The sequence below is a fragment of the Saccopteryx bilineata genome, chromosome 3 (assembly GCF_036850765.1).
Source record: "Saccopteryx bilineata isolate mSacBil1 chromosome 3, mSacBil1_pri_phased_curated, whole genome shotgun sequence".
Taxonomy (NCBI): Eukaryota; Metazoa; Chordata; class Mammalia; order Chiroptera; family Emballonuridae; genus Saccopteryx; species Saccopteryx bilineata.
The window spans coordinates 182,905,560-182,932,244 of NC_089492.1; the positions used below are offsets into that span (position 1 = coordinate 182,905,560).

General features: G+C 40.4%; 1 protein-coding gene and 1 non-coding gene across 3 annotated transcripts in view; one reads left to right on the forward strand and one right to left on the reverse strand.

Moving 5' to 3' along the window:
* Nucleotides 1-26,685, reverse strand: part of RNF182 (ring finger protein 182) — a 110,321-nt gene that overhangs the window by 27,576 nt on the left and 56,060 nt on the right. The gene's annotated exons all lie outside the window — the stretch shown is intronic.
* TRNAG-ACC (transfer RNA glycine (anticodon ACC)) lies at nt 24,275-24,350 on the forward strand. The gene has a single exon. It is a non-coding gene; the product is annotated as a tRNA-Gly (tRNA).

Sequence of the window (26,685 nt, forward strand, 5' to 3'; positions counted from 1 at the left end):
AGTCTTAAACATAAAATTGTGTTGTATTTTATCAAAAGCCTTTTCTGCATCTATTGATAAGATCATGTGGTTTTTGTTCTTTGTTTTGTTGATATGGTGTATTACGTTAACCGTTTTGCGAATGTTGAAACATCCTTGAGATTCTGGGATGAATCCCACTTGATCATGATGTATTATTTTTTTAATATGTTGTTGTATTCGGTTTGCCAGTATTTTGTTTAGTATTTTAGCATCTGTATTCATTAGAGATATTGGTCTGTAGTTTTCTTTCTTTGTGCCATCCTTGCCAGGTTTTGGTATGAGGGTTATGTTGGCCTCATAAAATGTGTTTGGAAGTATTGCTTCTTCTTCAATTTTTTGGAAGACTTTGAGTAGAATAGGAACCAAGTCTTCTTTGAATGTTTGATAGAATTCACTAGTATAACCGTCTGGGCCTGGACTTTTATTTTTGGGGAGATTTTTAATAGTTTTTTCTATTTCCTCCCTGCTGATTGGTCTGTTTAGGCTTTCTTCTTCTTCATGACTCAGTCTAGGAAGGTTGTATTCTAGGAATTTATCCATTTCTTCTAGATTGTTGTATTTGGTGGCATATACTTTTTCATAGTATTCTACAATAATTCTTTGTATATCTATGATGTCTGTGGTGATCTCTCCTCTTTCATTTTGGATTTTATTTATTTGAGTCCTGTGCCTTTTTTCCTTGGTGAGTCTTGCCAAGGGTTTGTCAATTTTGTTGATCTTTTCAAAGAACCAGCTCCTTGTTTTACTGATTTTTTCTATACTTTTTCTGTTCTCTATTTCATTTATTTCTGCTCTGATTTTTATTATCTCCTTTCTTCGGCTGGTTTTGGGTTGTCTTTGTTCTTCTTTTTCTAGTTCCTTAAGGTGTGAAGTTAAGTGGTTTACTTCGGCTCTCTCTTGTTTGTTCATATAGGCCTGATGTGATATGAGCTTTCCTCTTATTACTGCTTTTGCTGCATCCCAGAGATTCTGATATGTCGTATTTTCATTTTCATTTGCCTGTATATATTTTTTGATCTCTGCGCTTATTTCTTCTTTGACCCATTCATTTTTTAGAAGTATGTTGTTTAGTTTCCACATTTTTGTGGGTTTCCCCCCCTCTTTTTTGCAGTTGAATTCTAGTTTCAAGGCTTTATGATCAGAAAATATGCTTGGTACAATTTCAATTTTTCTAAATTTGCTGATATTGTCTTTGTGGCCCAACATATGTTCTATTCTTGAGAATGTTCCATGTACACTAGAGAAAAATGTATACTCTGTCGCTTTGGGATGAAGTGTCCTGTAGATGTCTATCATATCCAGGTGTTCTAGTATTTTGTTTAAGGCCACTATGTCTTTGTTGATTCTCTGTTTGCATGACCGATCTAGAGCCGTCAGCGGTGTATTGAGGTCTCCAAGTATGATTGTATTTTTGTTAGTTTTTGTTTTAAGGTCAATAAGTAGCTGTCTTATATATTTTGGTGCTCCTTGGTTTGGTGCATATATATTAAGGATTGTTATGTCTTCTTGATTCAACTTCCCCTTAATCATTATGAAATGACCATTTTTGTCTCTGAGTACTTTTTCTGTCTTGTAGTCAGCATTATTAGATATGAGAATTGCTACACCTGCCTTTTTTTGGGTGTTGTTTGCTTGGAGTATTGTTTTCCAGCCTTTCACTTTGAATTTGTTTTTATCCTTGTTGCTTAGATGTGTTTCTTGTAGGCAGCATATAGTTGGATTTTCTTTTTTAATCCATTCTGCTACTCTGTGTCTTTTTATGGGTAAGTTTAATCCATTTACATTTAGTGTAATTATTGACACTTGTGGGTTCCCTACTGCCATTTTATAAATTGCTTTCTGTTAGTTTTGTATCTAGTTTGATTCTTCTCTTTTGTTTTTCTATCATTTGTTTTTGTTTGTTTGTGTTCCATACTTCTTTCCTCTGTTGCTACCTTTCTTAAGTCAAGTGTTTTTGTGGTGTTTTTTTCAAGGGTGGTTACCATTAAGTAATGAAAAGGGTACCTACCATATTCATTGTAGTACCCTATCTTATAAGTATTTCTGCACTTCATCATCCTTTGCTACTGTTAATCTCCATCCTCTCCCCCCCTTTTTTCCTTTGTTGTCACAGTTTAAGTTTGGTTTTATTGTGTTCTTGGTGGAGCTGTTACTTGTGGTGTTGTTTTCTTTTGTTCTTTGAATCTGGTTGGAAAACCCCCTTTAGTATTTCCTGGAGTGGGGGCTTTCTGTTGATAAATTCTCTCATCTTTTCTGTATTTGTGAATGTTTTTATATCTCCTTCATACTTGAAGGATAGCTTTGATGGCTATAGTATTCTTGGCTGAAAGTTCCTCTCTTTCAGGGCTTTAAATATTGGGGTCCACTCTCTTCTAGCTTGTAGAGTTTCTGCTGAGAAATCTGATGATAATCTAATAGGCCTTCCTTTATATGTTGTACTCTTCTTTTCCCTGGCTGCCTTGAGAATTTTTTCTTTGTCATTGGTTTGTGTCATCTTTATTATGATGTGCCTTGGAGTGGGTTTGTTGGGGTTAAGAAAACTCGGTGTTCTGTTTGCTTCTTGAATTTGAGGCTTTAGTTCTTTCCACAGGCTTGGGAAGGTCTCGTCTATTATTTGTTTGAGTATATTCTCCATTCCATTTTCTTTCTCTTCTCCCTCTGATATACCTATTATTCTTATGTTATTCTTTCTGATGGAGTCAGACAATTCCTGTAGGGCTTTCTCGTTTTTTATTATTTTTGAGTCTCTTTCTTCTTCTCTCTGTTGTGCCTCAAGTTGTTTGTCTTCTATTTCACTAATCCTATCTTCAATCTGGGCTGTTCTGTTAGCTAAGCTTGTTACCTCGTTTTTCAGCTCGTGAATTGAGTTTTTCATTTCTGTTTGATTTGTTTTAATAGTTTCAATTTCCTTGGTAATATATTCTTTGTGTTCATTGAGTTGTTTTCTGATCTCCCTATATTGCCTTTCTGTGTTTTCTTGTATATCTCTGAGTATTTTTAAGATTTCTATTTTAAATTCTCTGTCATTTAGCTCCAAGGCTTCCAATATGTTAAGTCTTTTCTCCATAGATTTTTCCACATCTATTTGTGTTACCTCTCTTTCTTTTGTATCCATAATATTCAATTTCCTCTTTCTTATCGGCATCTGAGGGTGGTCTTGTTGATAGCACTAATTAGAATTAATAATGAGTAAAAAGTAAAAAAAAAAAAAAAAAAAAAGAAAAAAAAAAAGGTAAAACACCCCACAAAAAAAAACAGTAATAATTTATTATTTCCCCCTTTTTTTCTTTCTCCTCTTTCCCTCCTCTCCCCTCCTCAGGGAAATATCATGCCTATAATGGAGGGCCTGATTTGGGGTGAACAGTTCAAGGGGAAAAAAAAGGGAGTAGGGACCTACTAAATGCAAAAAAAAAAAAAAAAGGAAGAAAATCTTAGACAAGCATAAGATGATTTGCTTGTAAGTGATGGTCAACTAAGAGAAATAATGAGAGGGATAAGAGGGAACCAGAAAAAAGGAACAAAAAAGAATAATAAAGAAGAAAAAAAATAAAAATAATAAGTAAAAATCTGTTGTATTAAGTGGAGCGAAGATTAAATACAATGGAGACCTTGGGTTGGGAGGACCCAAAATGCCACAAAAATAAACAAACAAGAAAAAAAATAAAAACAAAAGCAAAAAAGAGAAATAAAGCCAAAAAAAAGCCTTGAGTCCCAAATTAACTAATTTGTTCGTGATTGAGGATTATATGGGAGGAAAGTAAAATGAGAAAAGAAAAAACGAATAGAAAGGAAAAAATAAGAAAAAGAGAAAAACGAAGGAAGAAATAAAATAGGAAGAGAAAAAAACAAAATAAAGCAAGACAAAAAAAAAAACAAAAGAGGGGAGAGTGAGAGTTAAGTGTTTTGGAGTATAACCTTAAAGGAGGGTGAGGATGAAGAAGAGAAATAAAATGCAACACTCATGAGTAGTGTAGTTCAAGAAAGGGGAAGCATAAGATGGCCAGAGAATAGAAGGACCGAGGTGGAGGAAATAAAGGCAATAAGATAGAAGAAACAAACAACAACAACAAAAAAATTAGTGGATCAAGTTGTAAAGTCTGTGGATTTTTCTTGATTTTGAGAGGTTAACTTCTTCCTTTTTCTTTTCTCTCCCTCTTCCTGGTCGGTGACTCTGTACCCCAGGCTCTGCCCCTGTGTCACACTTAGGTAGGGATTGCAGTTGATGGGATTCTATGGCAATGTCATATAATTGGCTTTAGTCTTGTTGGTAGTCAAGGCTTGTTGGCGTTTGCAGGGTCCAATGATAAGAGAGTTTGCTTTCCTGGATTCTCTCTCCTAGTCCCCCCTTTCTGAATTAGCAGCCTGGTGATCCAGCTATAAGGCTGCAACTGCTTCTGCCTGGGGTGTAAGAGGCTCAAAGAGCTGGGAAATCCCCCCTCTATCCCCACTCAGTGCAAGGCTTTGGGAAAGGCTCTGACAGTCAGGGCCTCCAGTTTAATCAGCCGGGGGTGGGAGTCAATTGTTTTCAAGGTGACTGTTCAGCGCCTATCATTTAGTTGGACCTCTCAACCCAGGCTTTCCACACTTTGTAGCCTGTTTTTGCAGGGAAGAAGAGGCACTAGTCTCTGCTTGCGACTAGTGTAGTATAGATCTTATTATCTGCCAAGTCCTTCTTGTTAGCGTTTATCCCTGAATATGGAGGCTCTATCAATCAGAAGTTGCCCCCGCCCCTTTAGCGAGAGGCACTAAAAAATATCACGCCTCTTGTCTTGGATCGCTGAACTGAGAGAGATCTTATCAATTAGAACCGAGGGTGCGCAGATTTCATGGGTTAAGCTAATTTCAGTGATTGGGTCGCAGCTGTGCTTCCGAAGGTATTTTAGGCTGCCTGCGCGCGCCCCTCCCCCAACGCTTGATTGTTAGCTTGAATGGCTGGGTGAGGTGCCCCGCCCACGGAGAGAATCTCCCAAGCCTCTCCCGCTCGCCCCGCCGCTGGCGGCTGGACCGCACCAGGCGCAGGATAATGGAGCACCCTGGGTGTGCGGGCCAGCAGGGTGCCCTGGGCGCGTGGAATGCCCAAGGCACGCACGTGAATGGGTCGCTCCGGGCAACCGTGGCCAGTGACCCCCACTCGCTGTGTGCAGGCCGCTGGGAACGTCAGCGATGCTCAACCAGACCGGGCGCACGCGCGGCCGCTCGCGGCGGCTCACAGTGGCGGCTCGCGGCGGCGGCTCGCGGCTCCCAAGTATGGGCTGACTCACCACAGGCGCACTTCCTCACGGTTTGAAAGAACGTCCCTGTGGTAGATTCCTCCACACCCTCATCACTCAGATTCAAGTGATAACAGTCCTTTCGCTATCAGTTTGTGTGGAACTCCAGAATGCTCCGAGGATAAATTTTTCTGTTTCTAGTTGATAAATTTGTTGTGATTTAGGGGAGAGCTGTCAGACGCACTGCTCACGGCGCCATTTCTGTGACGTCACTCCCGAATGCTTCAGCACTCTGTGGGACCCCTTTACCCAGGCTTTTGTCACTTTTTAACCTGTTTTGGCTGGGTAGAAGATGCTCTAGTCACTGTTTGCAAAGCAGGAAGACTTACAAGCTGCCAAATCCCTTTTTTTAACCTATAGCCCTGAGTATGCAAGCTCTGCCAATCAGAGGTTGCCCCCACCCCTATGTGTATAGCATAACAAGAGGTACTAAAAAATATATCCCCTCTTGTCTTAGATCACTGACCTGAGAGAGATCTTGTCAGTTAGGGTCGCATAGGTCAGTTGGGAAGTGAGCAGAATGTGGGTTAAGCTAATCCTTCACGGGTCTGTTAGCTTGTATGGCTGGGTGAGGCACCCCACCTGCCTGGAGAAGTTCAAGCATAGGGAATCTCGCTTTCGCGTGCCGCTTTTCAGGGCACAGGGTCAGTGACACTGAGACTCTAGTCACAGCCCATGCAAAGGCCTCTGACTCTGCCCCTCTGTCTGGGAACACGGACGCCCACTCCCGGGGGAATCTCTCGCCCACTATCTGTGCTCACCAACCAGGATATCAGGCCGGCCGCCTCTCACTCCGAGTGAGGCATCCCGCCCACACGGAAAAGTTCAAGCATAGGGAATTTAGCTCTCGCTCACTCCCTGCGTACTGCTTTTTCAGGGTGCAGGGGTGACCCCAGACTCCGGATTCGGCCCACAGGCCTCTAACTCTGTCCTTCTGTCCGGTAACACGGGCACCCTCTCCGGGGGAAATCTCTCGCCCACTATTTGCGCTCGCCAACCAAGATATCAGGCAGGCCACTCTCACTCCGGGAGAGGCGCCGCACGGAAAAGTTCGAGCATAGAGAGTTTCGCTCCTGCTCCCTTCCCACTCGCCGTTTTTTTCAGGGTGCAGGGGCGACCCCAAGAGTCCAGATTCGGCCCACACAAAGGCCTCTGACTCTGCCCCTCTAACCAATAACACGGGCGCCACCTCCCAGGACTTTAGGAAGAGTCTTTCACACACTATCTGCATGCGCCGACCAGGAGATGGGGAAGATGGCTGCCCGACTTGTTTTTCTTTATCTGGATTTGGCGCGAGCGTTAGCTTGTGTTGACTGGGTTGCCACAAGAACAGTTTTTCTTCAGCCTGGATGTTTGTGCTGCAGGCTGGTACTATTCACACCCTATGCCTGCCTTAGTTCCTATACTCTCAGTTCCCAGTGAAAGCAGCCCTTATTTAGGTTAGTGAGGAAGGCGGAGTGTTTTTTCCACAGTCTTATTTCCTTCAGGGTTGATTATATGTTTAGTCAATTTTTCACTCAATCATACCTTTGCGTTTAGTGAGGAACTGCTGGAGGCTCCAAGGATAGATTTTTCTGTCTCCGGTTGAAGATCTTTTTGAATTTTGGGGGAGATTTTTCGGTATCACTCCTTACAGCGCCATTTCTCTGACATCACTCCAAACATTTCAAATTTAAGTTAAGTCTAAGGCAAGTCATAGTCCTCACCTCTAACCCCACTCAACCTAGTTTCCCCATCATAACAAAAGGCACCACTATTCCCTCAGGTCAAACACTAGGAGTTGTCTTTGATTCTACACCATATCTCACTCCCCACCTCCCACCGTGACCCACTGGCAAGTCAAGGCATTTCCACCTCAAAGTGTGTTTCCAATCTTCTAACTTCATCCAGTCTTTGACCTTGTCATCACAAAAATGCCTCCTAACTGATCTTCCTGCTTCTAGTCCCACTACAAACTATTTTGTTTGCAACAGCTAAAAGTGAGCTTCTAAAAATATAAATTACATGATATGATTATCTGTTCAGTAGTTTTTCATCACATAGAAATTAATATCCAAACTCCATACAACAAGTTTCTGTACAATCTGGCCCCTACCAGCCTTCTAGTCCCAATCTTGAATTGTCCATATGGCCTTCCTGTCACAGAGGCCTTTGTTAATTTCCATAAACATTGCAAACTCTTTCCTGCTTTAGGCTGTTTGCTCCATGTAAAATGCCCTTACTAAGCTCATTCCTTCTCATAGATCTCAATTTCAATATAAAAGGCCTCAAGGAGGTTCTCCCTAACTTCCCTATTTTTTAAATCCCTTACCATGTATTTCCTTCAACAACCTTTCACCAGCACAGTTTAATTCATTTGTTTGCTCTCAATTTCTACAACTAGAATGTAAATTATAAGACTAAAAGAGCCATTGATATGTTGTTTTCCATGGTTGCACTAAGCACCTATCATGTCAGCATAGAGTAAATACTCATTGATTACTTGTTATATAAATAAATAAATACACTGAAGTGTCTCCAAGATTCCTCCTATCTCTAATGATCTACAATAGTATACCAGAACCTTCCTGTCTACGTGTGTTCAAGTCAGCACATTGTCTTGATAAATATTCTTGAATACTATCAATTCTTAATCTAGATTTTTAAAATTATACATCTAACACCCAATCATTTCCATAAAGAAATATTGACTCAGATCAGCTAAATTTCCCAAGAAATCTTTAACTATAAAATAAAATCTATCAAACAACACATAAACCACAGCATCTAAGAAGTTCTCAATAAATATTGGAAAAATGAATTAATTTCTTTATCTTTACCATTGAAATTTCCCAAATTTCATAAATATTTGTCCGCATCAGCTTCAGGTTTAGGCTCATCGAATATATCCATTAACAAAATTCACAGATAACAATTCCTGTGGAATTGTTTTGTTGTAAAGTACCCAATCCACAAATCCACAGGTGTTCGTAGAGGCATGTAGTCCAAATAAGTTTTTGAAAAGTTTTATTAAAGGAGAAAATTTATTAAATATGCTGGCCACATATGGCTGACACAGGGCATCAGACCCAAATTGTGCAGATCCCAAAAACAGTTCAGGAGCTATTTATATATGCCTAATTATATTACATGGGAGGGGAAAAAACCTGACATCACGACATAAGTTTATACCTTTTGTTTAGAGATATATACATTAACTACATGCTTTCAGGAGGGGAGGGGTAGTTTCCATAGGGAAAAATGCCTGTAAATGGTTCATCAGTATAAAAAAGGATTTTAACTTAATCTTTTTCTTCCTGTACCTAGCTAGCTATTCACCCCTTTCTCCACAGGTATGGGGGAAAGTCAGAGAATCCAAGTCTCCTTACTTTTCTGCATTTACAACACAATGCCATCGGCCACCTTAGTTTTGATGCTAATTACACAAGCATAGAAATCACACTTATAAAATCTTTCTGCATGCCTAGCCCAAATTAATAAAATGTTATTTATACTTCCTAAAATATTATTAATTCTGTAGCTTTTGGCACCTTACAACATTCCCTACTAATTCTATTTCCTAAGTCAAATCTTTGACTTAATTTACTGATGAGTATAAGACAGTTGTGTAGAAATATTAACTTATGCAACAGATATTTAACAGACAGCATTAATACCAATACAGTTCACTAAAGAAACAAATGATATTGATTAATTTCTTATAAACTGCACAAACCTTTTGCAACTTACATAAAACTAACTGGCATTTATAACAATTTACTTTTAGTCAGAATTCTTAATTTAAATTTTTTTGTGTGTGTTCTTTTTTTATTATTTATTCTAATGGGGTGACATTAATAAAATTGTCTTCCATCACCTTCTAACTGGTTTTCTTTGTGCCCCTCACCTCGACGAACCCCTTCCCTCTCCTCCCCCCACCCTGTAACCCCAACACTGTTGTCCATGTCTCTGAGTCTCATTTTTTTGTCCCACCTATGTATGGAATTATATAGTTCTTAGTTTTTTATGATTTACTTATTTTGCTCAGTATAATGTTATCAAGGTCCATACATGTTGTTGTAAAAGATCCGATGTCATCATTTCTTATGGCTGAGTAGTATTCCATAGTATATACGTACCAAAGCTTTTTAATCCACTCATCCTCTGATGGACACTTGGGCTGTTTCCAGATCTTTCTTATTGTGAACAATGCTGCCATAAACACGGGGGTGAATTTCTTCTTTTCAAACAGTGCTATAGTGTTCTTGGGGTATATTCCTAAAAGTGGTATAGCTGGGTCAAAAGGCATTTCGATTTTTAATTTTTTGAGGAATCTCCATACTGTTTTCCACAGTGGCTGCACCAGTCTGCATTTCCACCAGCAGTGCAGGAGGGTTCCCTTTTCTCCACATCCTTGCCAGCACTTATCCTGTGTTGTTTTGTTGATGAGTGCCATTCTGACTGGTGTGAGGTGATATCTCATTGTGGTTTTAATTTGCATTTCTCTAATGATTAGTGATATTGAGCATTTTTTTAATATGCCTATTGGCCATCTGTATGTCTTCTTTGGAGAAGTGTCTATTCATTTCTTTTGCCCATTTTTGGATTAGATTGTTTATCTTCCTGGTATTAAGTTTTACAAGTTCTTTATAAATTTTCGTTATTAACCCCTTATCAGACGCAATGTCAAATATATTCTCCCATTGTGTAGTTTGTCTTTTTATTCTGTTCTTATTGTCTTTACCTCTGCAGAAGCTTTCTAGTTTGATATAGTCCCACTTGTTTATCCTGTCTTTTATTTCACTTGCTTGTGGAGACAAATCGGCAAATATATTGCTGTGAGAGATGTCAGAGAGCTTACTGCCTATGTTTTCTTCTAAGATGCTTATGGTTTTATGGCTTACATTTAAGTCTTTTATCCATTTTGAGTTTATTTTTGTGAATGGTGTAAGTTGGTGGTCTACCTTCATTTTTTTGCAGGTAGCTGTCCAATTTTCCCAACACCATTTGTTAAAGAGGCTGTCTTTACTCCAATGTATGCTCTTCTTTGTCAAATATCAGTTGTCCATAAAAGTGTGGGTTTATTTCTCGGTTCTCAGTTCTGTTCCACTGATCTATATGCCTGTTCTAATGCCAGTAACAGGCTGTTTTGAGTACAATGGGCTTATAATATAGTGTGATACCTCCCATTTTATTCTTCCTTTTCAAGATTGCTGAGGCTATTCATGTTCTCTTTTGGTTCCATATAAAGTTTTGGAATATGTGTTCTATATCTTTGAAGTAAGTCATTGGTATTTTAATCGGTATTGCATTGAATTTATAAACATCTTTGGGTAATATAGACATTATAATGATGTTTATTCTTCCTAACCATGAGCATGGTATATACCTCCACTTGTTTGTATCTTCCCTGATTTCATTTATCAATGTTTTATAATTTTCCAAGTACAAGTCTTTAATCTCCCTGGTTAAATTTATTCCTAAGGGCAACTTCCCTAGCCTCCATCTTTCTTTCCTCAGGGCCAGGGAACCTTGCCGGGCAGGATGTGCACTCTGTACTCAATAAAGCTGTTTATTATTCCACACTTTGTGGCTCTGGCCCATTCCTTCCTTCTCAGCGGGGAAAAATACCTTACATTTTGGTGCCGAAAACCCAGAAGGAGTTAGAAGTCCGGAAGGACCGCTCCTTTCTCCTCCCCTCTGAGAAAGAACCAGGAGAAAGTACCAGGATCTCCAACTTCCACCCACTTCGGCGCACGGTGTGGTAAGTCCCCTGCCTCCAGCTTTCCTCTCAGTTCTTTCCACCGAGACTCCCTATCCGAAACCGTAGCTACGTCAGGGAATTCTTTTCTGTCTGAGTAAGCTTGTGCTTGTGGAGATCTCCCCAAGCACATTCACTTTCATCCGTGGCTAGACATTGAGTTTTTAGGACGCTAATGCTCAGGTCTGACCACTCCAAGAACTGAGTGCGGCTGTTGGGGCGTGAGAGTCTCCCTCCCTAAGGAAGAAGAAACTGTTCTTCTTCTATGCCGTGGCCAGGCCACAGAACCCACTCAATTAGCCTCCTGACGGGACTTTCGGTGTTAACACCCTCACCAATTTAACTATCGCCAAAAAAGCTGGGAACTGATTGGAGATCTCTTACATTCATGGCCTCTAATTACTTGCGCACCTGTCCTTAATCTCTGTGCTGCCTGTTCCACCGCGCAGGCCTTTTTCTGGCCAGAGAAACCTCACCTAAAACCTCCACTCCTAATCTTTCCTTCTCCGCGGACTCCCAACTCTTTCCCTCCTGCCTGACCCCCAGGGGCGCCTCTCTCTCACACTCTTTCTCTCTCTTTCTCCCTCTCTTGGGACTTTTCTCTGGTCCCTCTGCAGACATCTCTTTCCTCTGAGAGCCTCCTCCTCTCCCTTCGCAAAAACCTGTTTCTTATTTGCCATCTACTACCTTCTCTTTCTCCTCCCCTGCTGGCCAGGGGCCCCTCCCTTCACTGTGTTCTCTAGTCCCCCCTCCGTCAGGCCTTTCTCAGCCTGGCATTGGCACTTACACCAGATTTCAGGAAGTCCAACCCCAATTTTCTTGCAAGAAGTTCCTGCCCTGTCCTGCCTTGGCTTCAGCATTTCCTGCAGGATCTGGGTGCCAGGCTCCACACAAGCCCCCCTCCTCTTATTCCCAATCCCCCAAACCCCTATCTGGAACCTGTGAAAAAGTGAATAAAAACAAACAAAAAAAAATTTATTCCTAAGTACTTTATTTTTTTAGTTGCAATGGTAAAGGAGATTGATTCCTTAATTTCTCTTTCAGACAGTTCATTGTTGGTATATAAAAATGCCTCTGATTTCTGTGAATTGATTTTATATCCTGCCACCTTGCTGAATTTATTTATCAGGTCTAGTAGTTTTTTGACTGGGAATTTGGGGTTTTCTATATACAATATCATATCATCTGCAAATGATAGTTTTACTTCTTCTTTTCCAATTTGGATGTTTTTATTTCTTTTTCTTGTCTGACTGCTGTGGCTAGGACTTCCAGGACTATGTTGAATAAGAGTGGTGAAAGGGGGCACCCCTGCCGTGTTCCTGATCTTAAGGGGATTGCTTTTAATTTTTGTCCATTGAGAATGATGTTGGCTGTGGGTTTCTCATAGATGGCCTTTATCATGTTGAGGTATGTCCCCTGTATTCCCACTTTGCTGAGAGTTTTGATCATGAATGGGCGCTGGATTTTATCAAATGCTTTCTCTGCATCTATTGAAATTATCATGTGGTTTTTTTCCTTCTTTTTGTTTATGTGATGAATCACATTGATTCATTTACAAATATTGTACTAACCTTGCCTCCCCAGAATAAATCCCACTTGATCATGGTGTCTGATTTTTTTCATATATTGTTGGATCCGGTTTGCTAATATTTTGTTGATGATTTTAGCATCTATACTCATCAGGGATATTGGCCTATAGTTTTCTTTTTTTGTGTTGTCTTTTCCTGGTTTGGGAATCAGAATTATGCTCGCCTCATAAAAGGAACTTGGAAGTCTTCCTTCCTCTTGAATTTTTTGAAATAGCTTGAGAAGCATAGGAGTTAGTTCTTCTTTGAATATTTCGTAGAATAAGCACAGGACTTTTTTTTTTTTCTTGCATTTTTCCAAAGCTAGAAACGGGGAGGAAGTCAGACTCCCGCATGCGTCCACCAGAGGGAATTGCTCTGCCCCTCTGGGGCATTGTTCTGCTGCATCCAGAGCTACTCTAGTGCCTGAGGCAGAGGCCACAGAGCCATCCTTGGTGCCCGGGCCATCTTTGCTCCAATGGAGCCTCAGCTGTGGGAGGGGAAGAGAGAAACAGAGAGGAAGGAGAGGGGGAGGGTTGGAGAAACAGATGGGCGCTTCTCCTGTATGCCCTGGCCGGGAATCAAACCCGGGACTCCTGAACGCCAGGTCAACACTCTACCACTCAGCCAACCTGCCAGGGCCCCAGGACTTTTCTTTTTTGGGAGTTTTTTGATGACTGTTTCAGTCTCGTTTGTTGTAATTGGTCTGTTTAGGTTTTCTGATTCTTCCAGATTAATTTTTGGAAAATTATATGTTTCAAGGAATTTCTTCATTTCATCTAGGTTGTCTAGTTTTTTGGTGTACAGTTCTTCATAGTATTTTCTTACAATCCTTTGTACTTCTGCTGTGCCAGTTACTTCTCTACTTTCGTTTCTAATTTTATTTATTTGAGTCCTCTCTCTTTTTTTCTTGGTGAGTCTCATTAAAGGTTCATGGATCTTTTTTACCTTTTCAAAGAACCAGCTCCTAGTTTCATTGATCCTCTGTATTGTTTCTTTAGCCTCTATGTCATTTATTTCTACTCTGATCTTTATTATTTCCTTTCTTCTACTAGCTCTGGGCTTTACTTGCTGTTCTTTTTCTAGTTCTTTTAGATGTAGGGTCCAATTGTTTATTTTAGCTTTTTCTAGCTTCTTGAAGTATACCTGTAATGCTATGAACTTCCCTCTCAGAACTGCTTTTGCTTTGTCCCATAAATTTTGAGTTGATGTATGCTCATTATCGTTCATTTCTAGGAATTTTTTAATTTCTTCTTTGATCTCATTGTTTACCCATTAGTTATTTAATAACATGCTATTTAGTTTCCAAGTGTTTGAGTATTTTTCAGTTTTTCTGTTGTGGTTGATTTCTAGTTCAATGCCATTGTGATCAGAGAAAGTGCTCGATATGATTTTAATCTTCTTAAATTTGTTGAGACCGCTTTTGTGCCCTAACATGTGGTCTATTCTAGAGAATGTACTATGAGCGCTTGAAAAGAATGTATATTCTGCTGTTTTAGGGTGAAAGGGTCTGAAGATATCTATTAAATCGAGTAGATCTAGTATGTCCTTTAAATCTGCTGTTTCTTCGTTCATTTTCTTTCTTGAGGATCTATCTAGTGATGTTAGTGGGGTATTGAAATCCCCTACTATTATAATATTGCTGTTGATCTCGCCCTTTAAATCCATCAAAGTCTGCTTTATATATTTAGGTGCTCCTATATTAGGTGCGTAGATATTTATAATGGTTATATCTTCCTGTTGGATTGCTTCCTTTACCATTATGTAGTGACCTTCTTTATCTCTAACTATAGTCTTTGTTTTGAAGTCCATTTTGTGTGATATAAGTATTGCTATCCCAGCTTTTTTTTCATTTCCATTTGCGTGAAATATTTTTTTTCCATCCTTTTATCTTCAGTCTATGTGCATCATTTGATTTAAGGTGTGTATCTTGTAGACAGCATATGTATGGGTCCTGTTTTCTTATCTACGCAGCTACCCTATGTCTTTTGATCGGATCATTTAATCCATTTACATTCGAGGTTATTATTAATATGTAATTGTTTATTGCCATTTTATTCTTTAAAACTGTATTCCTCTTTTGCTATATTCTTTTTCTCCATTGATCTGTTTACAACAGGTCCCTTAGTATTTCTTGCAGCCTTGGTTTGGTTGTAGTGAATTCCTTGAGTTTTTTTTTTTGTTTGTTTTTTGTTTTTTGTCTGGAAAGCTTTTTATTTCTCCTTCAATTTTAAATGATAGCCTTGCTGGATAAAGTAGTCTTGGTTGTAGGCTCTTGTTCTACATTACTTTGAATATTTCTTGCCATTCCCTTCCAGCCTCAAGTGTTTCTGTTGAGAAGTTGGAAGTCATCCTTATGGGGGCTCCTTTGTAGGTAATACTTTTTTTCTCTAGCAGCTTTTAATATTTTCTCTTTATCATTGAGCTTTGGTATTTTAATTATGATGTGTCTTGGTGTTGGTTTTTTTGGGTTTCTCTTTAATGGAGTTCTCTGTGCTTCTTGAACATGTGAGATGTTTTCCTGCCTTAATTGAGGGAAGTTTTCAGCTATGATATGCTTGAACAAAGTCTCTATCCCTTGTTCTTTCTCTTCTTCTTCAGGAACCCCTATGATGCAGATGTTATTTCTCTTCATGTTGTCACAGAGCTCTCTTAGAGTTCCCTCAGACTTTTTGAGTCTCTTCTTTTTTCTGCTCTGCTTCCATGCCTTTATTTATCATGTTCTCTAACTTGCTGATTCGATTCTCTGCTTCATCCATTCTGCTTTTAATTCTTTCCACTGTGTTCTTTATTTCAGATATTGTATTTGTCATTTCTGACTGATTCTTTTTTATTATTTCAATGTCCTTTTTTATATTTGCTATTTCTTTATTTAGGTGTTCATAATGACTATCTATTGTTGTTCTAATATCTTGGAGCATCCTAACAATCATTATTTTAAACTCTGCATCTGGTAATTTGGTTATATCTGATTCATTCAGGTCCTTTTCTGGGGATTTCTCTTGGTTCATTTGTGTTGCATTTTCTCTGCCTTCGTATTTTCTCTGTGTAAAGGAAGGTTTTGGCCTCTGGAGTCCCCTGGGTATGGCCTGTGTTCCCTAGGTATAGTCTGTCTGCAGGCTCGCCACCCACTCTTCTGTTGCTGCCTAGGGCTTTTGGGTTTGGGCATTGCTGGTGCCTGCCCACTGGGGCTTTTGCTGTGGTTTCCACCTCTCCTTCATGGGGAGTGGCTGTGATCACGTGCTGGGATGCCCAAGCCTTGGTGGCCTTGGCCTTTGCCCCGCCCCTGTGGGTGGCGTTATGCTCGGCCCTGAGGGCAGTGGCGAGCACCTTTGCTCAGCTGTGGGTCTCTGCCTGTTTCCGGGCTTTCACCCCACCCTCGCAGGAGGAGCCTGCTCATGGAACGACTGCTTGCCTTGGCTCCACAGGCCAGGCGGGACTGCGTGCCCACGCTCAGTAGTGGGACTCTGCCTGTTCTGGGTTTTGGCTCTACCCCTCCCCCCTGGGAGGAGCTGGCTCCCAAGTCAGGCTACAAGCCTCAGTTCCACGGGCGGGGCAAGGCTGTGCTCCTGTGTCCTTGCTCAAGGGCCAGTCTCCACCCCTTCTGGGGTTCCCGTCCTTCTCCCACAGGGTGGATTGCATGCTGCAGGCAGCTGGGCTTGACTGCTTTTGCATGCCTACTCCTCCCCAGCCGGGCAAGACTGAGCTCACACCTGAGCCCAGTGGCAGCCAGCCAGCTTCCGTCCCTGCCGCCCGCCCTCGGGCGAGCCCTCAACTGTGTAGGGTGCGGGCGCTGCAGCTCAGACCCTAACACTCACTACTGTAGTCCCGAAAGCTCCCTCTTTCTAAGCAACTCTGCTCTGAGTGCCACGGGAGAGCTTGTTTGGCTGGTGTCCTGCTTCCCTTTGCTGGTATTGCTGTTTCCAGGGAAAATATTCACTTCAGATTTGGGGAGTGACTTGTCCCAGGGGTTAGGGTGGCTGTCTCCCAAAATGATTCTCCCTGTGCCTCCTAGATTATACTCTCTTCCTGCCACTCCGGTCCTCTCCTCTCTCCCTGTCCCCTGGAGCCCCAGGTGAATGGTTGTGAGAGAGAGATGTTCTGCACAGTCCCTTTAAGAAGAATCTTGGGTCTGAGAAATGAGACTCTTTCTCACAAACAGTATCCTGACTTCTTTCCAGCTAAATACTGTCCATACACCTCTTCTAGGCTCTGGGGCTGCAGGCTGGGGCTTTGTTCCTGGGACTCAGGACCCTCCCCTCTCTACTAAACTCACTTCCCGCCACGCGAGTCTCTCTCAGCTGCTGTTTGCTCTGGGGAGCTGGGCAGCCCTCTCCACGTTTCTGCTTTTCCTACCAGTCTCAGTGTGGCTTCTTCAGTGTTCCTTGGTTGAAGAGTCCTCTTAGTTTAGTCCAAAGTTGGTTTTTCCACATGATAGTTCTTAAAATTAGTTTGTAATTCACTTTGGTTCTGGGAGGTGGTTGTTGGTACGTCCGCCTACTCCAGCACCATCTTGTCTTCCTAATTTAAAATTTTTAACTTTTAGTGACAATTAAGTTGGCTTTTGTTTTACCCTAGTTTCCCTTTTCCCCAAAGTCTGATTAAAAAGAGTCCTTAGTTTCTTCATATATTCACCATATATAGACCAACCAGCTTCCTGTTTGTGGTTGATGCCTTCTATTTTGGCAGTAGTGGGAGTCAGTCCTTGGGTGATGTACTGGATCTGCTGGCAGCGCCTTTGGACAGTCTTTTGAACAGTTTGCTGAATAGCCTGTAAGTCCTGCAAGTACTTAGGAAACAGTGGTTATGTTTCTTTTATTATTTGATTCATATAATTTACTTGCCCTGATCCTTTGGGTACCTGTGGGTACAATGTAACTTTAAATTAGCTTCTAATATTGAGTTCCTTTTCTACTAGCTTTGAGACTATGGACACGAATGAAGGTCCAATACTAGAATGGGCAAGTTAAACCTGGAAAGAACCATAAATAGCAATTTCCTAACAACTGTCAATTTATTAAAGTCTATTTCTAAATGTTTACCTGAGAAAATTCCTTTCTTCCCTGTTTTTTAATCTTTTCTAATTGGTTTTGAATAAATCTTTGGCAATAAGGGTCCCAAAATCCCACTGATTCTGCGTAGCATCTATTCATTTGAATTATTATGTTCCAATATTGAGGCAGACTGGAAGAATATACAATTAACAATAAAATTCAAATAGCTAATGTTAACAAATACTATAACAAGCATCTTAATACAATAAAGTGACTAAAGCCTACTAGATTATTAAACGAAGTTCTAACCAATATAACAGGATTCAAAATAAAATTCTTACAGTCACAAATGTCCTTAACATATTAACGTAATTTCACTAAATTTATGTTGACACTATTGCTTTTTATTCACAAATGTAACCTGATTTATATTTCAGTTTGAGAAATGACCTAAAGAGCAGGAGTTATACACATTTAGGAAAAATCTACAAGGCACTGGAACCATGGTCATATTTCTACATTTTGCAGCTAGAGTTTAAAGCCCTCATGATTATTGTTTTAATTGGAATTAGGATCAGGTCCCAGCCTACAATAGGTATGGGGCATTGAGACAAGAGGAATAAAGGAGACACTATACATTAAATAAAGCAACAAAAATCAGACTGTCATTATCCCCAGTAAAGATCTTTGAGGGATACAGGCACATATGGGAGTTGATGCTTCCTGCTCCTCCCCCTTCTCTCTCTCTCTCTCTCTCTCTCTCACTCCCCTCCTCTCTAAAATGAATAAATAAATAAATAAAAAAGATCTTTGAGGGATAAATAAAACTTAAATATTCAGGCAAGACATAGTAAATGGCCCTCATCTTTACAAGAAATGAGATCAGTTTTACCTGCTTCTTGGAAGAAATTCCCTTAGGCTCATAAATGGCCTTCAGTGACAGGTCCCAACAGGCTGGGCAAGGTCAGATCACAGGTAGCTGGAAAGGGCTAGAAGAGACTGAACCCTCCCTCCATGGAGCAAGGGGGCAGCTTACCTTCTCGTGTCCCTTTTCTACAGCATAGACATGTCCCCCGGTGGGGCTGGAAAGTCTGGCAGGCCTCAGCTCAATGACCTTTCTTTCCACTCTTGAAGCAGGGTCCTGATGGAATCCTATAAAGCCCTTTGGGACATTGGAGCCTTTAAGAGTATATGCCAAAAGCTGGTATTTTCCTGATCTCTTTTGGGCCTCATTTGCCTTTTCTGTTACTATTTTGGTCATTATAGACCTTAAAAGCCATGCTCAGAAGATCTTGCTGAGGGACTTGAGAGCCCTTTTCTGTATATATAAACTCTTGGAAAAGGACAAAACAGCATTAGCAGCTGGATCAAATTAAGAAAAACAGGTTTTTGGTGCCTCCTTTAGAATTCCAGAGTCTCTTTGCTGCTGAATAACTCAGTACATTAGTATTCAAAATAAATTTCAACAAAAGCATGATAAAATAGATTTGCATGAGTTCCAGGATATGACTTCTTTCTTTTGTATTATCTAATATTGTTTTAAAATGATAATAAACTAAACATTACATAAAAAGATATTATTAAAAATTCCTAATATTTAAACTAAGATTCTAATATTATAGGGCTATAAAATGGCATATCAAGAATTAACAAAAGGTCTTTAAAATAACACATACATTTTAAAGTGAAAAATATATTTTGTACACAATAATGAGGAGAGATAATAAGTAACCACTCCTAACCCAGTGATTGGAAAACCTATTAGTTAATAGAGCCAATTACTAACAGTACAATAACTAAATTTTCTTTTAAGAGCCAAATTTTAAATTTAAACTATAGATGTAGGCACCATTCCTACTGAGGCAGCGCCCACACTTAGCACTTTGTTGGCGAGCTATACCTAAGAGGGCAAAAAGGCCTTTGGTAGCCCGCAAGCTGTTTGCAAATGGCAGTTTGCTGACCAGGGTTCTTAGGGAAGCGGGGAGAGGCAGAGGCATCCAGCGGGCCTGTCTCTTCTTGCACAACCCGGTATTTCTAAGAACTAAGCTGACTTTCACACACACACCCCCCAGCAGCTGTTTAGCTTTACTTCTTACAACAAAGGCAGCAAATTAACATAAATTTTACAAATTTACCTTCTTAACAGTGAGTTGTTTTAGCCTATATGAGGTTTCCAATCTTCCCTGCAATTCCCTGAAAATTCTTCTTACAGTTTTTACCATTATGGTTAATGCTGTGGGTCTTCCTTATGAACTCCATGCCTTCTACATAACTGAGAGACTTGGAGGAGATTCGACCACGCCCTCGGCCCGCGAGAGAGTGTTGGAACCTTTTCCCCCATTTTTACACCAGTGGAGGCAAGAAGCCATCATCCCCAACCCATGGAGAGCTTAATTTTTAAATTTTACTCCCTATAATTCTATTACTCATGCCTTTATCACTCCTTCTGGGGTTGCATTTTAATTTAAGAAACCACCAATTAACTAGCAAGGTCCACACCTATGGTATGTTCATTTCTAAATTCTTTTTTCCTCCTTTAAGATTTTCTTTAAAAACAAAGTTGTAATTTTTTAATACTATTCCTACCCTGCATTTTCCAAATGGGCAAAACCTCCTTTGGTCTGGAGGTGGACATTTGAAATCAATTTCTATTTTATATTTTAGTTATTTCATCCTTTCTCTATTGCTCTTTTTCCCCTGCCATACACACAGCAAGCTGACCCTAGTCTAGCCATGCATCTAGAGGTGGTGCTGGGGCTTGCCTTTTGGTGCTCTGCCTTCTGCCTGATGTTTACCTTCTGCTTGGGTGCACGGTGGTGGTGAGGGCAGGAACGTAGCTAGGAGGGGGAGGAGGCATGTCCACGTCGCCTCTCCGTGGCCGCACCCCCACTCTAGACCACACCCCCACTCTATCGTTCCGCACACCACACGTTGCCACTCGGCTTTTTTCTCTTTTCTCACTTAAATCGCTCACTGGCCAGCCTTTTCTCCTAGAGGCTGGAGAAATATATACTTTCCCGGCCATATTCCCTATTGCAGTAAGCAAACTGATTTCTTCCTGAGTTCTAATTTTTTCTTTTGAATCTCTTTTCTGTCTTAGATATAAGTCTGGCCGGACTAGGAAGACGTATTGCCCTTTCTGTATCGAGCAAGCTTTTAGCCATTGTGGCGGATTTAATGTTAAATTTAGCCATTGATCAATGTATGGAAACTGATCAGGCTAGCCTGGATCCTCAGTTACGATATTCCAGACTGCTTTTACTATCTGGGGATTAAAAGTCCCAACTTTTGGCCATTTAACCCAGAAAGTTAGCCATTCTGATTCACAGAGAGTGCAAAGCCTTCTCTTAGACCATTTAATGCCATACCCACAATTGTCTCCATAAGCTTCTTGGATGTGCTTTAAAAGACAACCTAATGGGGTCTTCTGTGAACTGGCCCCTCCTCCCATATTTAATAGCGAAGGTTACTAATTACAAAATTAAAACTACTTCAGAAAAATCCAGAAGTTAGTGCACCAATAAAAACAAAAAGACAAATAATTAACTAGCACCTGAAACAAAGGTACTTCACTATAGAGATATTAATTATTACACAAGACAAGGGGAAGAAGCCAATTGAAGAGAATGATCTCTTCAGGGGAGAAGTCTATTAAGTCCCCTTGAAGCCAGAGATTCTGAATCCAAGAGAACATATGCAGTGGAGCAGGGCAGAGGGGTCCAAACCATGAAATGTCATGAGAGGTCTCTTAAAGAAACAAAGAGAGTCTGCAGTATATACAAGTCACCATTTGAGATTGCTTTTTAGTCAGAAGCTTCCAGTTTTAACACAAAAGACCAAAGCCAGGCTTTAAAACACACATTTAGACATTAAACAAAGGACTTATACACAAACACACATATACACATGAGTGCGCTTTCATAGCCGAGGGAAGGGCTTCCCTCGTGGCCTCTCAGGTGTACACAGGCCGTGTCCTTGCAAAAACTTTAGACTTTAAACCCAGGTATTTTAGACTTTAAAAGTAAGGAGAACAAAGAAGAATGAGATCTCAATAAATACAAAAGTGTCCCTGAAAAAGTCCTGAGACGGGACTGATTAGCTCAGCATCGACTCAGTCCCGACTCAGGTTTCCTCCCGAGAACATCACCAAACGTAGAGACAAATTTTGAATCAGTAAAGCAGCTGGTTCTACCTACACACTGAAGTTTCAAATCAGTAAAATAAAAGATCTGTTCCACTTATGTCTCTGGAGTTTCAAATTAGTAAAAACAAAGGGTTCGTTTTACCTACAGGCTGCCAGAGTTACCAGTGTTTCAAATCAGCAAAACAGGAGATCTGGAAAAAAAAAAAAAACAGAAAAAAAAAACACAGGAGATCTGCCTTATCTACGCACTGGAGTTACAAATTAGTAAGTCACAAGTCTACTTTACCTATACCTAGTCCCAGACCAGTACCAGTTCTAAACAGAAAAGCAAAAGCAAGTGTTCAGAGGAAAGCTAGAATATAAAGCAAAAAGTTGCCTTGCTTACTTCCTTGATTTCTATGCTGAATTATGCAAATTGTCAAATTTTGGAACCGAGACGTGTCTACCAGGGAACTGTCCAGAACCCACAGGAAGACCAGGAGCCCTGGAAGTTTCAGGTGGTGCCTCTCCTCAACTTTCAGATGGGCCCCGGGCAGCTCTGCAGAGAGTCCGTCCAATTTGGGGTGCCTCTACCCAGTGACACTAAACACCGTAGGCCCTGAGTGGGCGCAAAATGTTGTAAAGTACCCAATCCACAATTCCATGAGTGTTCGTAGAGGCACGTAGTCCAAATAAGTTTTTGAAAAGTTTTATTAAAGGAGGAAATTTATTAAATATGCTGGCCACATATGGCTGACACAGGGCATCAGACCCAAATTGTGCAGACCTCAAAAATAGTTCAGGGGCTGTTTATATACTCCCAATTATACATGGAAGGAGAGAAAATCTGACATCACAATATAAGTTTATACCTTTTGTTTAGAGATACATACATTAACTACATGCTTTCAGGAGGGGAGGGGTAGTTTCCATAGGGAAAAATGCCTGTAAATGGCTCATCATTATAAGAAAAGATTTTAATTTAATCTTTTTCTTCCTGTACCTGGCTAGCTATTTACCCCTTTCCCCATAGGTATGGCGGAAGGTCAGAGAATCCAAGTCTCCTACCTTTTCTGCATTTACAACACAATGCCATCGGCCATCTTAGTTTTGCTGCTAATAACACAAGCATAGAAATCACACAAAATCTTTCTGCACACCTAGCCCAAATTAATAAAATGTTATTTAAACTTCCTAAAATATTAATATTAATTCTGTAGCTTTTGGCACCTAACAACAGTTTCTCTCTAAATGTCTAGATAGCAATCTGAGGAGGTGTGTTTTGTATGTAAGGCTTTAAATTTTCTCTGAGTGAGTATTCCCTTATATACTAAGCAAAATAGTCACCACTACTACATTTTTTTATTTAATAATTTTATTTTTTTAATGGGGCGACATCAATAAATCAGGATACATATATTCAAAGAAAACAAGTCCAGGTTATCTTGTCATTCAATTATGTTGCATACCCATCACCCAAAGTCAGATTGTCCTCTGTCACCTTCTATCTAGTTTCCTTTGTGCCCACCCTCCCCACCACTACTATATCTTAACATTCACAGCTTTTGAAAAATTATAAATGTAGCAAGAGCTACAAAGATGTTATTTTTTCAATATTATTCTAAAATAAAAACAAAGTTACGAAAATATTTTTCCTTTTCATCTCTCCCAAAGTGTTTTGCTCACCTCCCATAATTCTAAAAAACATATCATCTGAATAAATATCACTTTTGCACTGGGGTTAAGATCGCACGGGCCAAAAAAGTGAGGCAGAGACTCCCAGCTCACACCACCAAACTGGATTATAAACAAATTTATAAACAATCAGCATGAAAAACCAAATCTGGACTACAAGAACAGCTTTGAAAAACCAAGGAGCAAAGAAGAAGCCCCAACAAACCTGGGAGGAAGAGCCTGAATCTCCCCTGCTTACAGGAACAGACGGGAGGGGGAGGCTGGACTCTCACTCCAAGGAAAAGAGCAGTAAATACTGCTCACAGTCACTTGCCTGGAAACCATGGAATGAGGTGTATTGAAAGGGCCCGCTTGTCTTCCAAAAAGAAAGGAGAGAGAGAGAGAGACAGATGGTGAGGGGGAGAGGAATATTGGTGATGACATGAAAGCTGACTTATTCAGTACAAGGAGAAGAAATAAAAGGAATTCAAGTTGGAAAAGAAGAAGTAAAATTATCATTTGCAGATGATATGACATTGTATATAGAAAACCCTAAAGTCTCAGTCAAAAAGCTACTGGACCTGATAAATGAATTCAGCAAAGTGGCAGGATATAAAATCAATACTCAGAAATCAGAGGCATTTTTATACACCAATAATGAACAGTCAGAAAGAGAAATTAAGGAAATAATCCCCTTCACTATTACAACCAAAAAAATAAAATACCTAGGAGACTAAACCAAGGTAAAACTTAACCAAGGAGACTAAAGACTTGTACTCGGAAAATTACAAAGCATTGATAAAAGAAATCAAGGAAGATACAAACAAGTAGAAGCATATACCGTGCTCATGGTTAGGAAGAATAAACATCATTAAAATGTCTATATTGCCCTGGCCGGTTGGCTCAGCGGTAGAGTGTCGGCCTACCGTGCGGAGGACCCGGGTTCAATTCCCGGCCAGGGCACACAGGAGAAGCGCCCATTTGCTTCTCAACCCCTCTGCTGCGCTTTTCTCTCTGTCTCTCTCTTCCTCTCCCGCAGCCAAGGCTCCATTGGAGCAAAGATGGCCCGGGCGCTGGGGATGGCTCTGTGGCCTCTGCCTCAGGCGCTAGAGTGGCTCTGGTCGCAACATGGCGACGCCCAGGATGGGCAGAGCATCGCCCTCTGGTGGGCAGAGCGTCGCCCCTGGTGGGCGTGCCAGGTGGATCCCGGTCGGGCGCATGCGGGAGTCTGTCTGACTGTCTCTCCCTGTTTCCAGCTTCAGAAAAATGAAAAAAAAAATGTCTATATTACCCAAAGCAATCTATAAATTCAATGCAATACCAATTAAAATACCAATGACATACTTCAAAGATATAGAACACATATTCCAAAAATTTATATGGAACCAAAAGAGAACACGAATAGCCTCAGCAATCTTAAAAAAGAATAATAAAGAGGGAGGTATCACACTTCCTGATATCAAGTTATACTACAAGGCCATTGTACTCAAAACAGCCTGGTACTGGCATAAGAACAGGCATATAGATCAATGGAACAGAACAGAGAACCCAGAAATAAACCCACAGTTCAATGGACAACTGATATTTGACAAAGGAGGCAAGGAAATACAATGGAGTAAAGACAGCCTCTTTAACAAATGGTGTTGGGAAAATTGGACAGCTACCAGCAAAAAAATGAAACTAGATCACCAGCTTACACCACTTACAAAAATAAACTCAAAATGGATAAAAGACTTAAATGTAGGCCGTGAAACCATAAGCATCTTAGAAAAAAACATAGGCAGTAAGCTCTTGGACATCTCTCAGAGCAATATATTTGCTGATTTATCTCCATGGGGAAGTGAAATAAAAGACAGGATAAACAAATGGGACTATATCAAACTAAAAAGCTTTTGCACAGCTAAAGACAACAAGAACAGAATAAAAAGACAAACTACATAATGGGAGAAGATATTTGACAATACGTCTGATAAGGGGTTAATAACCAAAATTTATAAAGAACTCGTAAATCTCAACACCAGAAAGACAAACAATCCAATCAAAAAATGGGCAAAAGAGATGAATAGACACTTCTCCAAAGAGGATATACAGATGGCCAACAGGCATATGAAAAAATACTCAACATCACTAATCATTAGAGAAATGCAAATTAAAACCACAATGCAATATCACCTCACACCAGTCAGAATGGCGCTCATCAACAAAACAACACAGAATAAGTGCTGGCAAAGATGTGGAGAAAAGGGAACCCTCCTGCACTGCTGGTGGGAATACAGACTGGTGCAGCCTCTGTGGAAAACAGTATGGAGATTCCTCAAAAAACTGAAAATCGAACTGCCTTTTGACCCAGCTATCCCACTTTTAGGAATATACCCCAAGGACACCATAAAACGGCTCGAAAAGGAGAAATGCACCCCCATGTTTGTGGCAGCATTGTTCACAATAGCAAAGATCTGGAAACAGCCCAAGTGTCCGTCGAAATGATGACATCGGATCATTTACAATAACATGGATGGACCTTGATAACATTATACAGAGTGAAATAAGTAAATCAGAAAAAAAAACTAAGAACTATATGAATCCATACATAGAAGGGACATAAAAATGAGACTCAGAGACATGAACAAGAATGTGATGGCAACAGGGGTGGGGGTGGGGAGAGGGGGGAGGGGGTGAAGAAGGAGAGAGGGGTTGGGGGAGGGGAGGGGCACAAAGAAAACCAGATAGAAGGTGACAGAAGACAATTTAACTTTGGGGGAGGGGTATACAGCATAATCAAATGTCAAAATAATCTAGAGATGTTTTCTCTCAACATATGTACCCTGATTTATCAATGTCACTGCATTAAATTTAATAAATAAATTTTAAAAAAAGAAGTGGGGAGGAGGGGCAGTAACTCAGGTCTCCATGGAGATCTGAGATACACCTCCCCCTACTAAAGCTGAGAAAGCAACCCACCTCCAGAGAGATTAACTGGCAGAAGAGGACTTCAGAGCCTCAGGTCACACCTACCGCATTCCTGGATACAGTTTCAAATAAGCCCTCTGCTGAGATCAGCAAACAAGACAATCACCTGTTAAGAAAATAAACAAATCAAGACTTCAAAGTGGCCCAAATCCTAAGGTGGATTACAAATAATAGCTGATGCCAACCTAAGAACCTAGAAACAACACAAGTAAAAACTGGAGGCAGACAAAACCAAGGCTAGACTCAACCAGCTCTACAAAGAAAACACCCAAACACCCAGACACAATTAGAAGAAAAAGAAGTGCAATCCAAATGAAACCCCAAGAGAAAC